The sequence below is a fragment of the Bufo bufo genome, chromosome 2, assembly GCF_905171765.1.
Source record: "Bufo bufo chromosome 2, aBufBuf1.1, whole genome shotgun sequence".
NCBI classification, from domain to species: domain Eukaryota; kingdom Metazoa; phylum Chordata; class Amphibia; order Anura; family Bufonidae; genus Bufo; species Bufo bufo.
In genome coordinates, this window is record NC_053390.1 from 151,853,440 (window position 1) to 151,865,992 (window position 12,553).

Genomic DNA, 12,553 nt, shown 5'->3' on the forward strand with positions numbered 1-12,553 from the left:
CTGTGAGGGTCGGCTCTATAAATATATCACATGATCCACCCAGTCCAAAAAACACCATTAAAAAATTAATTATAAACTGTGTCAAAAAAGTCACCTTACATCACAAAAAGTGCAACACCAAGTGATCAAAAAGGCATATGTCCCAAAAAATTGTGACAATAAAACCGTCACCTCATCCCGCAAAAGATTAGTCCCTACATAAGAAAATCACTCAAAAAATAAAAAAATATATAGCTCTAATGGACACATTAAAACAGAATTTTTTTTGTTTCAAAAATGCTATTGTGTTAAAGTGAAATAAAAAAAAAAAAGTATACATATTGGGTATCGCCGCGTCCGTAGCAACCAGTTCTATAAAAATATCACATGACCTAACCCCTCGGGTGAACACCGTAAAAAAAAGAAAGAAAGAAAGAAACTGTGCCAAAAAAGCCATTTTTTGTCACCTAACATCACATAAAGTGCAACACCAAGCGATCAAAAAGGCGTATGCCCCCCAAAATAGTACTAATCAAACTGTCACCTCATCCTGCAAAAAATAAGACCCTAACTAAGACAATCGGTCAAAAAAAAAAAAACTATGGCTCTCAGACTATGGAGACACTAAAACATAATTTTTTTTTCTATTATTGTGTAAAACTTAAATAAATAAGAAAAGGTATACATATTAGGTATCGCCACGTCCGTAACGATCTGCTCTATAAAAATGCCACATGACCCAACCCCTCAGGTGAACGCTGTAAAAATAAATAAATAAAAACTGTGCTAAGACAAACAATTTTTTGGTCACCTTGCCCCATAAAGTGTTATAATGAATGATCAAAAAATCATATGTCCCCAGAAATGGTACCAATAAAAACGTCAGCTCTTCCTGCAAAAACGAGCCCCTGCACAAGACGATCGGCATAAAAATAAAAAAATATGACGTTCAGAATATGGAGACACAAAAACATAATTTTTTTTTCAAAAATGCTTTATTATGTAAAACTGAAACAAACAAAGAAAGTAGACATATTTGATATCATTGCGTCCGTAACAGCCTGCTCTATACAAATAGCACATGGTCTACCCTGTCAGATGAATGTTGTAGAAAATGAAAAATAAAAACAGTGCCAAAACGGCCATTTTTTGGTTACCTTGCCTCACAAAAAACATAATATAGAGCAATTAGAAATCCAAAATGGTACCAATAAAACTGGCACCTTATCCCCTAGTTTCCAAAATGGGGTCACTTTTTGGAGTTTCTACTTTAGGGGCGCATCAGGGGGGCTTAAAATTGGACATGGCATCTAAAAACCAGTTCAGCAAAATCTGCCTTCCAAAAACCTTCTCCTTTTCTTCTGCGCCCTGCCGTGTGCCCATACATCAGTTTACGGCCACGTGTGGTGTGCTTCTGTAAACCGCAGAATCAGGGTAATAATAAATATTGAGTTTTGTTTGGCTGTTAACCCTCTGTGTTAAAGAAAAAAATTTATTAAAATGGAAAATCTGCCAAAAAAGTGAAATTTGATCTCCATTTTCCTTTAATTCTTGTTGAACACCTAAAGGGTTAACAATGTTTGCAAAATCAGTTTTAAGTAACTTGAGGGATGTAGTTTCTACAATGGGGTCATTTATGGGGGGTTTCCACTATGTAAACCCCACAAAGTGACATCAGACCTGAACTGGTCCTTAAAAAGTGGGTTTTGGCAATTTTCTTAAAAATTTTAAGAATTGCTACTAAAGTTCTAAGCCTTCTCACGTCCGAAAAAAAAAAATATGACATTTACAAAATGATGCCAACATATGGGGAATGTTAAGTAATAAATATTTTATGAGGAATCACTTTCTGTTTTAAAAGCAGAGAAATAGAAATTTTTAAAATTGCGAATTTTTAAAAATTTTTGGTAAATTTGGGATTTTTTCATAAATGAAGGTGAAATATATTGACTCAAATTTATGACTATCATGAAGTACAATGTGTCACGAGAAAACAATCTCTGAAAGGCTTTGATAAGTAAAAGCGTTCCAAAGCTATTACCACATAAAGTGACATATGTCAGATTTGCAAAGTTAGGCCTGGTCAGGAAGGGGGCAAATGACCCGGATGTGAAGGGGTTATAATAAAGTATAATGACCCCCTCTGTATAGGAAGTATTGGCCCCCCTCTGTATATGAAGTATTGGCCCCCTCTGTATAGGGAGTATTGGTCCTCTCTTTATCATTATGGCCCACTCTCTCTCTCTCTCTCTCTCTCTAAATATATATATATATATATATATATATATATATATATATATATATATTAATCCTCCTCCCCACCTCCATAGTTCCCCCAGTGCTGCCTGCTTTAGGGTGCATACATTAAAAGTAATAAATAAATACCTCTCTTCTTCACTCAGACCCTCCCGCCCCACGTCATCTCGTCATTTCGCGAGACCCGACGCAGGAGGTTACAGTGAGGTAATCGTGATCTCCTGTGCCATTCAACTGCCTCATAGGCTTCAGGCCTATAAGGCATAACAGAAGGGCGCCATAGGCTTCCATCGCCCTCATTTTACTACCTGGCCCCCCCCCCCCCCCACACACACACGCTTCGCCACTGGCTCAGTGCCCCTATAGCAGTGGTGGCGAACCTTTTAGAGACTGAGTGCCCAAACCACAAACCAAAACCCCCTTATTTATCGCAAAGTGCCAACACGGCAATTTAAAGGGGTTGTCCGAGTTCAGAGCTGAACCTGAACATACCCGGAATTTCACCAAGGCAGTCCCTCTGACTTGAGCATTGGAGCAGTTCATGCTCTGATGCTCTCCCTTGTCCTGCGCTGGATCGCGCAGGGCAAGGGCTCTTTTATTTACAATAACACACTGCCGTGCGGAGGCTTCTGCCCAGCAGTGTGTTCGGTGATGTCACCGGCTCTGATGGGCGGGCTTTAGCGCTGCCCTAACCGTTTTACAGGCTAGGGCAGCGCTTATGCCAGCCCATCAGTGCCGGTTACGTCACCAGGCTCACTGCTGGGCGGAAGCCTCCGCCTGGCAGCCCTATGGAGAGCTCGGTTCGTCACTGGAACTCCACAAAATGCCTTTTCCCTGCGAGATTGAGCAGGGAAAGGAGAGCAGAGGAGCATGAACTGCTCCGATGCTCAAGTCAGGGGGGCTGCCTTGGTTAAAATGGGAATAACTCCTTTAATCTGAATACTACAGTCCAATATGGTATATTTTCCATGTACTTTATCATGTAGTAGCTTTAATAGCCTTCCTGCATTCAGTGCGCTGCCTGTGCTGTTCATAGTGCGCCCTGCGCTGATGAATGGCAGGAAAGGTCTAAGGCATATTGGTACACCTTAGAGACTTTTTCCAGGGTGCAGGTGCCCACAAAGAGGGCTCTGAGTGCCGCCTCTGGCACCCGTGCCATAGGTTCGCCACCACTGCCCTATAGGGTTTTATAAAAATAATTATCCAGCAGAAGTCATGGCAGTATTGAACTCTGAGGTGACCCAGCACCTGAATATGACCGTCTACAACCCAGACTTCACTGACTTTAGTCTGGGACAGTGATTACAAAGGATTTGAATGCATATTTCTCTTTATTCATTGCCATTAGTTCATTCTTTTATCTAAAATCACAGAGTAATATGGATTTTTTGAAGCTGTAAGTTAAGCAACCATTAACACTTCTGTCATTATCCATAGGAGAGAATGGAGGTCCTGTAACCACAGATGTGTAAAGCAAAAAGGCTGAGAGCACTGCCTTAGTCTTCTGCATAACTCTCATAGATTAAAGGGGTTTTCTGGGACCCTGCAACCTACCATTACTAATCAGATCTTGCCTGCAGAAGTTTACATGTGTGGCGCATGTGTAATCTCCTAAATCAACCTCATCTGCGTCTCTGCCAGGAAGATGAATAGTTCTGGCCATGTCCACAGCGCCTCTTCCATTCTGGGCTGCAGAATTGACATCCCCACCCAAAAACCAGACTGCAAACCTGGTAAAGGATGTGACGTCGGCAGATGTAGAATTTTCTGTAGAGAAGCTCCAGTGACTGATATGCGCAACTTCACATTGATAAGTATTTTGGAAACTTTTTTCTGCAGGAAAGATGTGATTCATTAATATGGGTTGCTGGGTCTCAGAAAACCTCTTCAAAGGGGAGAGAACATTGTACATACTCCTGTTTTTCCTCCCTTTCTCAGCCGCTGTTGGCACAATGAGAGAATCCCACTTTCTGATGCATCCTATAGACATGCAAAAAATGTCAATTATAGTTAAAAAATTTATATATCTTAGTTAAGCCAAAGTCAGTGCTGATAGGGTTTTTCTATCATGGTTCTGGGTTTTACTTTTTCACCATGTTTTTACATTTTATTTGATTTTGTTTCTTTTTCTAGGGATTCATAGCACTTGCACGTTATGTTATTTATATATGAATCTGTGCATTATTGAATTATCACCTTAGGAAGAGACCCTTATATTGAATTGTTCTGAATCACTGATATTATTTATATGTGACCTCCTTCTTTTAGCCTTATGTGCAATTCCTTCAGGTGTGTCACTTAAAATTAATGATGGCACTGTGGAATCTATGGGGAGAATAAACCGTATTAAGCTCTGCGCCCCAGAATTCTGGCTTCAAAAAGTGCAAAAAGAAGAAAAGGGCTCTGTCAGTTTTTGCGATCACTTTGCACAAAAATGTTGCAACTTTTTAAATTTTTACACCACTCACTCCAGTCCTGAAAAGTGGGTGGTAAAGTGGGCAATTCAGTTCAGTCAAGATTTTAAGAAGTTGTGGAAAAAAAAAGTCACTAAGTTATTGCAGTGGAGGGGAAGTGGTGTAAAATAAGTGGAGTAACATTTCTAGACAAAAGTTAGGTTTAACCCCTTCCAGATACAGCTATTTTTCCCTTTCTGACATCACTTTATGTGGTAATAACTTAGAAATGCTTTTACGTATCCAAGTGATTCTGAGAATGTATTTGGGTCAATATGTTTTTACCTTTAATGCTTTCCAAAATGTTTACTAATTAACATTCACTATGGGGGTCATTTATTAAGACTGGCATTTTAGACATTGGTCTTAATAAACACCTATACCTTTAAAAAGGCGCAGCCTTTTCATAACTTTGGCGGATCCACCACTGCTTCTAAATGTAAGACTGCTTCCGGCGTGATCGGGGAAAGTTTGGTAAATGATTGGTAAATTTCTTAGGACGTTACAATTTTAGAAGCAAATTTTCAAGAAAAACTTGAAAACCGAAGGCTTACATAAATACCATAAATGAAACATTTTAGAAACAACGGGGCACATTTACATGTATTAAGACAGGCATTTTAGACACCATTCTTAAAGCCCTAAGCTGGCGGTGATACCACCAAAGTTATGAAGAGGTGTAGGCCTCTTCATAACTTTGGCGGATCCTCCGCCAGGTCTGAATGTAAGACTGCTTCTGAGCTGTCTTACATTTAGACCTTTTTCTACGTGCCCACGCCGCACCCACAATTTTAGACCTTGCCTGAGCTGGGAGAAGTCGCAGATTGCGGTGCAACTAATTGTTGAGCCACAATCTGCGCCTGAAATACGCCTAATATAGGTGTATTTCAGCTTACTAAATAACCCCCAACATCCCTCAAATTACTCAAAAACTGATATTAGGAACTTAGTTAACTTTTTAGGTGTTCCACAGGAATTAAAGTTGAATTTTTTTTTTTATTGTAGAATTTCCATTTTAATCACTTTTTTTTCCTATAATTAAGCAAGGATTAACAGCAAAACAAACCATAATATTGATTACCCTCATTCTGCAGTTTACACAAACATCCCATGTGTGTTGTAAAATGCTGTATTGGCTCATAGAAGGGCTCAGAAAGCAATGAGTTCAATATGGAGTGCATATTTTATAGTGCATATTTCTCTGGAATGGTTTTCAGGTGCCATGTCACAATTAAAGAGACCCTGAGGTACCCCAAAAGGTGACACTATTTTGAACAATACATCCCTGAAGGAATTTGTTCAAGAGGTATAGGTATAGTGTATGCTTTGACCCAACAGGCATTTCATGGAATTTAGAAACACTTGGACATAAAAATGAATTTATTTTTTTTTTACAATAAAATGTTGCTTTATCCCTAAATTTTTCATTTTTACAAGGGATAACAGGAGAAAAAGCAACAATTTCTTATCCATTTTCTCGTAAATACAGCAACACCCCATATGTGGTCATAAACTGCTGTATAGGCACACCGCATGACTCCTAGTTGCGCCATGTCATATTTGAAGAGACCCTGAGGTATCCCTACAGTGGAAACTCTGTGATCCCATTTTGGAAACTACACCGCTTAAGGAATTTATTGAGGTGTGTAGTGAGCCTTTTGACCCCATAGGTGTTTTTCCAGAAATGAAGGTGTAGTGTACGGTGAAAAAAAGAATATGTAAGGCTGGGTTCACATCTGCGTTAAGAACTCCGCCACTGTAATCCAGTCGCTGTATCCGGCCTACATGCATGCATATATGCTGGATTACCGCCAGATCCTATTACAGTGAATGGGTATCTGGCTAAGGCGGATACAGTGAACTTTGACAGTCTGTTCCTGTGCCGGAACAGACTGCCGGAATTCACAGCCAGATGTGAACCCAGCCTATGCTATGCAGAGTACATTAGAGTGTAATAAGGTGGTGAATCTACAGGGTACATAAAGGAAAAAAATAATAATAATCCATGGTTGAGTGGTACACTTTGAAGCAATCCATTATGCAGAGGCCAGGTTTTCCAGGGCAGGTTTCTTGATGATAAATAGTGTCCTTTTTTATCCACTTTTTGGAACACACTCTGCATCTTTTTTTGGGCCCTTCCTTTCCTTGCGGGACTTCACCAGGAAAATGTTGCCTGGTACAATATGGGCATAATCGTTTCCAAAGGTACTGGGGTCCTCTGCTTCCTGGTTTCCAAAAAATTAAAGCACAGAGTGCTTTTAGCATTAAATCACAATATTTAACTATTTGCAGGCAATTAACCTTTAGCATTGATCCTCTGGGTCACTGCACTCACCCCTACATAACTATAGCTGTCCTCTGTGTCTTGCCACATAGATCTCCTGTGACGTGCAAAACAAATAGCAACAGGTATATGCACATAACATCATAGTATACTGGCCCCTTGCTTCTTTCTTCCTGTGAAAAGTTTGGTTAAGGCCTCATGCACACGACAGTATTTGTTAATGGTCAGCAAAACGGGGTTCCGTTGTTCTGTGATCAGTTTCCGTTTTTGGTTCCGCTGTGTTTCCGTGTGTCTTCCGTTTTTTTTTTTGCGGACATGACCCAACCAAAAAAAAAAAAAAAGTCAATCAATGTAATTTTAATATCCACACCCAGCAATATAGGTATATATGCTGGGCACCTGAGTTTTTGTTTGGTGGCCATTTTCTGTAGTCTCCACAGGGTACAGAGTTTCTGTTGACTGCTTGGCTTTGCTGTCGTTGTGTTCTCCCTTTTTTTTCGTCTTGGGCCTCACCATGGCGGATGATTCAGAGGGAGAAGTTGTACTGCACTGGCTTGTTTCTCGTCCCTGGGGCCACCGTTCCCTTTTGGATGAGGAACCGACTAGAAGGCGGCGTTTTTGGGTCCATCCCATCTTGTCTCAACAATACCGGAAAGGACACTTCCATAGCCTTTACAAAAATCTTCGTCTGCATCCTGAGAAGTTCTTTGCGTTCTGTCGGATGTCAGTAAGTACCTTTGATTGTTTGCTGTCGTCTTTACGTACTGTCCTTACCTTCATGGACACCAATATGAGGCACAGCATTACTCCAGAAGAAAGGCTCATCGTCACGTTGAGGTAAGCAAGATTTTATTAATGTTGACCACATTTTTAATGTGCAGGACTTTGGTGCTCAGTGAATTTTTTACCTAAATGTATGTTGTAAGATATGTGGCTGTGTTATTGGAAGATACCTTTTTTTGGCTTTAATATGTTAGTACCATTCTAAATTCAGTTGGTTATTTGGTATCCAGGGCATATAACATGCAAAGTTTATAGCTTTTTTTTTTTGTGTCTTCTAATCCGCTTTCATTGCAAATTTGTCCTAATGTCAGCATCATGTAGAGTGTCCCCCATCAGCCTACCTTTAATATACATAGTGCATGTAAATGGTGTCCGCACAGGAGGTGTATCATTTCTTATTTGAGTCGTGGCTACACCGCCATTGGTGGCAGTGTTTATAGTATCCATGCTAATGTAATTTTTGTGCGGATATTCGTTCACAATAGTCATAGACAGTTTGAATACGTGGCATAGCAAGCATTAGAGGAGTGTTAGGGAACCTCCGGCTCTCTAGCTGTTTTTACACTGAAACTCCCAGCATGGATACTTTATGATGCTGTTACCCAAAAAAAAACAACATGTTGGCAATTGTACTTTCACAGCAGCTTGAGAGGTTCTCTACCCCTGCATTATAGGAACTATGTTTATGCTGTCCCCTTTCTTGGGCTACTTTAATTTTTTTTATTATTTTTTTTTTTCCCCACAGATTCCTTGCTACAGGGAACTCGTTTGCATCACTGCATTTTGAGTTTCTTTTGGGAACCTCGACGATTTCTCGGATTGTGCGTCACACTTGCCAGGTCATCTGGCAACAACTCCGAGAGACGGTGAAGCCACAGCCCAAGGTGGACGATTGGTTTCGGATCGCTGAGGGCTTCAATGTTTCACCGCAGTTTCCCAACTGCCTGGGGGCAATGGATGGCAAGCACATTCGTGTGAAGAAGCCTCCTCACTCAGGGTCCCGATTCTTCAATTATAAGCATTATTTTTCTATAGTGCTGATGGCTGTTGCTGACAGTAACTATAAGTTTATAATGGTTGATATCGGGGCCTATGGAAGCACAGCGGATGCTCGCATCTTTAGTGCTTCTAGAATGGGTGAGCGGCTTCGTGCCACCCAGCTTGCCCTTCCCGAGTCCAGAAGACTGCCCGGATCTGATTGTCCGCCGGCTCCATTTGTCTTCGTGGCGGATGAAGGGTTTGCATTGACTCCCCATGTTATGCGGCCCTTCCCAAAGTGTGGTTTGGATGTCAGGAGGCATATTTTCAACTACCAATTGACTCGTGCCCGTCGGTATGTGGAGTGCGCTTTCGGAATACTCTCTAGCAAGTGAAGGGTGTTTTTGACAACCATACAAATGGATCTGGAGAATGCTACCCTGGTGATTCAAGCTTGTGTAGTTCTACACAACTTCACTCGGATTCACGAGGCTTTCTCCTCTTCTTCTGTTGACATGGATGAATTTCCTACGTCAACAGTTTTTGGCTTGGATCGGACCCTGCATAGACGACCTGGTATTGCAGGTATTGCAGTTCGGGAACTCTTTGCAGACTACTTTTTGAGCCCAGAGGGGTCCTTGCCATGGCAGAGGGACGCTTTTCGTGGCAGTGTTTGATATCTTCTGTTCTCGTTAGTTTATTTTTTGTTTTGAGGTAGATTATTTAAATTTATTGGTTTTAGTTGAGTGTAGAGACTCGCAAGAGAATGAGGACCCTTGACGTTGGCTTGCGGGCTGAGGTTTTTGGGACAGAATATCCGTCTAAGTAAATCCAAAGAGCATAAAGATTGATTCACCAACATTGTGTGGTGACTACAATCTCTTTTTTTGTGAAGGATATGGTCCCCAAAATCTTCTAATACCTCATGTTCACCGGACTCTAAACACAGAATAATTTCCAAAATAAATTTTGGTCTTGTAAATCATGTGTGTGTGTCTGTTTCTATATGGTGAATGTGTTTTAAATGTAAATGTGTGTGATGGATGATAAGAACAAGAATAGCAGTCAATGGACACTTTAAGACTAAATTTTAGTCAACAAAATCAAACAGAAAATGAACAACTCCACTGAGTTTAAACACAAATATCATAAAATAACTTAAAAAATAAAGTGGATATAAAAAAACAAAATTACAGGTAATAAAGCTCACAGGTAAAAGAGCCAGGGCCATATGAACTTGAAGGTCGCATATGGCCTGAATCACGTGCCCCGCTTGCAGGGGCGGACTGACCGGTCGGGCACTTCGGACATGGTCCGAAGGCCCGGCCGGGATGGGGGCCAGCCGCAGAATAACATTATGTGTTAATGTTATGCTGGCCTGGTAATGGCAGCGGGGCCCGGTGCAGTCACTGTATTCTATTACACCGGGCCCCGCTCACTGTAATACATATGTGAACAACTTGAAATCCTCTGCGATCCTCTCCCTCTGAGCTCTCTGTACTCACAAACTCAGTAGCAGGCCGGGCGGCAGCGCAACTCTTCCTGTGTCCCGCCCTGTATGTCCATATATGGAGTCAGTGCTTGTGTTTTCTAATTTAGCCTGTATTTCAGAAAAGTTTCTGCTGGGATTTGAACCCACGACCTTCTGTATCAGAGGCAAAGCACCTAACCGCACGACAATAAGAGAGGCATTGACACTGACTGAAAAAATATGAGACTTCTACTGTTATAGCTGGCTAAGTGTACATCTATACACATGACTGCCCTAACACACCCAGCACTGCTATATCTCTATATGACAACTGTCCCAGCACACTCAGCTCTGCTATATCTCTATATATGATAGCTTCCACGCACACCCAGCTCTGCTACATCTAATACACATGACAGCTGCACCAGCACACTCAGCTCTACTATATCTCTATATATGACAGCTGCCCCAGCAAACCCAGCTATGCTACATCTATACACATGACAGCTGCCCAAACGCACCCAGCTCTGCTACATCTATACACATGACAGCTTTCCCAGCACACTCAGCTCTGCTATATCTCTATATATCTACTTTATAGCAATACTTAGAGATATATAGATGTAGCAGAGCTGGATGTGCTGGGGCAGCTGTCATATATAGAGATATAGTAGAGCTGAGTGTGCAGGTGCAGCTGTCATGTGTATTAGATGTAGCAGAGCTAAGTGTGCTGGGGCAGCTATCATATATAGAGATATAGCATTGCTGAGTGTGCTGGGACAGCTGTCATATAGAGATAAAGCAGTGCTGGGTGTGTTTGGGCAGCTGTCATGTGTATAGATGTAGCAGAGCTGGGTTTGCTGGGGCAGCTGTCATATATAGAGATATAGTAGAGCTGAGTGTGCTGGTGCAGCTGTCATGTGTAATAGATGTAGCAGAGCTGGGTGTTCTGGGGCAGCTATCATATATAGATATATAGCAGAGCTGAGTGTGCTAGAACAGCTGTCATATAGAGATATAGCAGTGCTGGGTGTGTTAGGGCAGTCATGTGTATAGATGTACACTTAGCCAGCTATAACAGTAGAAGTCTCATATTTTTTCAGTCAGTGTCAATGCAGGAAGAGGCTGCATCGCATCGCTGACATGGAGTATAAGTGTTTTTTTTGTTTTTTTTAATACCCGACTGTTACTGCCATGGGGGGAGCAGGAGGCACTTGATACTGGCACATGGGGGGGGGGGGGGAGGAGAGAGGCACCTGATACTTGCACATGGGGGGGTTGGGTTGGCACCTGATACTGGCACGTGGGGAGGGGGTTGGCACTATGATACTGGCACATGGGGGGGAAGGAGAGAGGCACCTGATACTGGCACATGGGGGGGGTTGGCACCTGATAATGGCCTAATGGGGGGTTTGGCACTATGATACTGGCACATGGGGGGGAAGGAGAGAGGCACTTGATACTGGCACTTTTTTTTGGGGGGGGGGAGATGGCACTATGATACTGGGACATGGGGGGAAGAGAGAGGCACTTGATACTGGCACATGGGGGGTTTGGCACTATGATACTGGCACATGGGGGTGGGAAGGAGAGAGGCACTTGATACTGGCACATTAGGGGGGGGTGGCACTATGATACTGGACCATGTGGGGGGAGGAGAGAGGCACTTGATACTGGCACATTGATGGGGGGGCATCTATGGGGACACTTACTGGCACATTATTGGGGGGCATTATGGGGACACTAGGCCGGCAGCCTATCAGAGGCCGGACACTGAGGGCATCTACTGGGGCACTATATATGGGGCATTTTATACTGGTACATTATGGGGGGCACTAGCAGGAAGGGGGGAGAGGAGCACTATGGGGGAATTTACTGGACGCACTATATAGGGGTGTTTTATACTGGGACATTATGGAGGCACTATGGGGACATTAGCTCAACTGGGGGCATTACAAGGGGGTATTTTTTGCACTGTCACATTAAAAGGAGAATTATTTCTACTGGGGGGGGGGGCATTATGGTGGGCTTTATTACTCCCCATGGTATGACCCCCTAGTAGCAGCACCAGCCTCACCCTGCTCTGCTATCCCTCTGCCCCTTCTCCAAATCCTTATTATGAAATCTTTCTCATTAGGATGAAACACAACATCAGCTCCGACGAGCCCCCGACCAAACTGTTAGTGGTGTCCGAGATCCCCAAGGGCCAAGCCAAGTAACTAAGTTTTCATATGAAATATGTTTATGTTATACACATATAGCCTACACTGTGCCACACAATATACAGTATACCGCTACACTGTGCCACACAATATACAGTATACCGCTACACTGTGCCACACAATATAC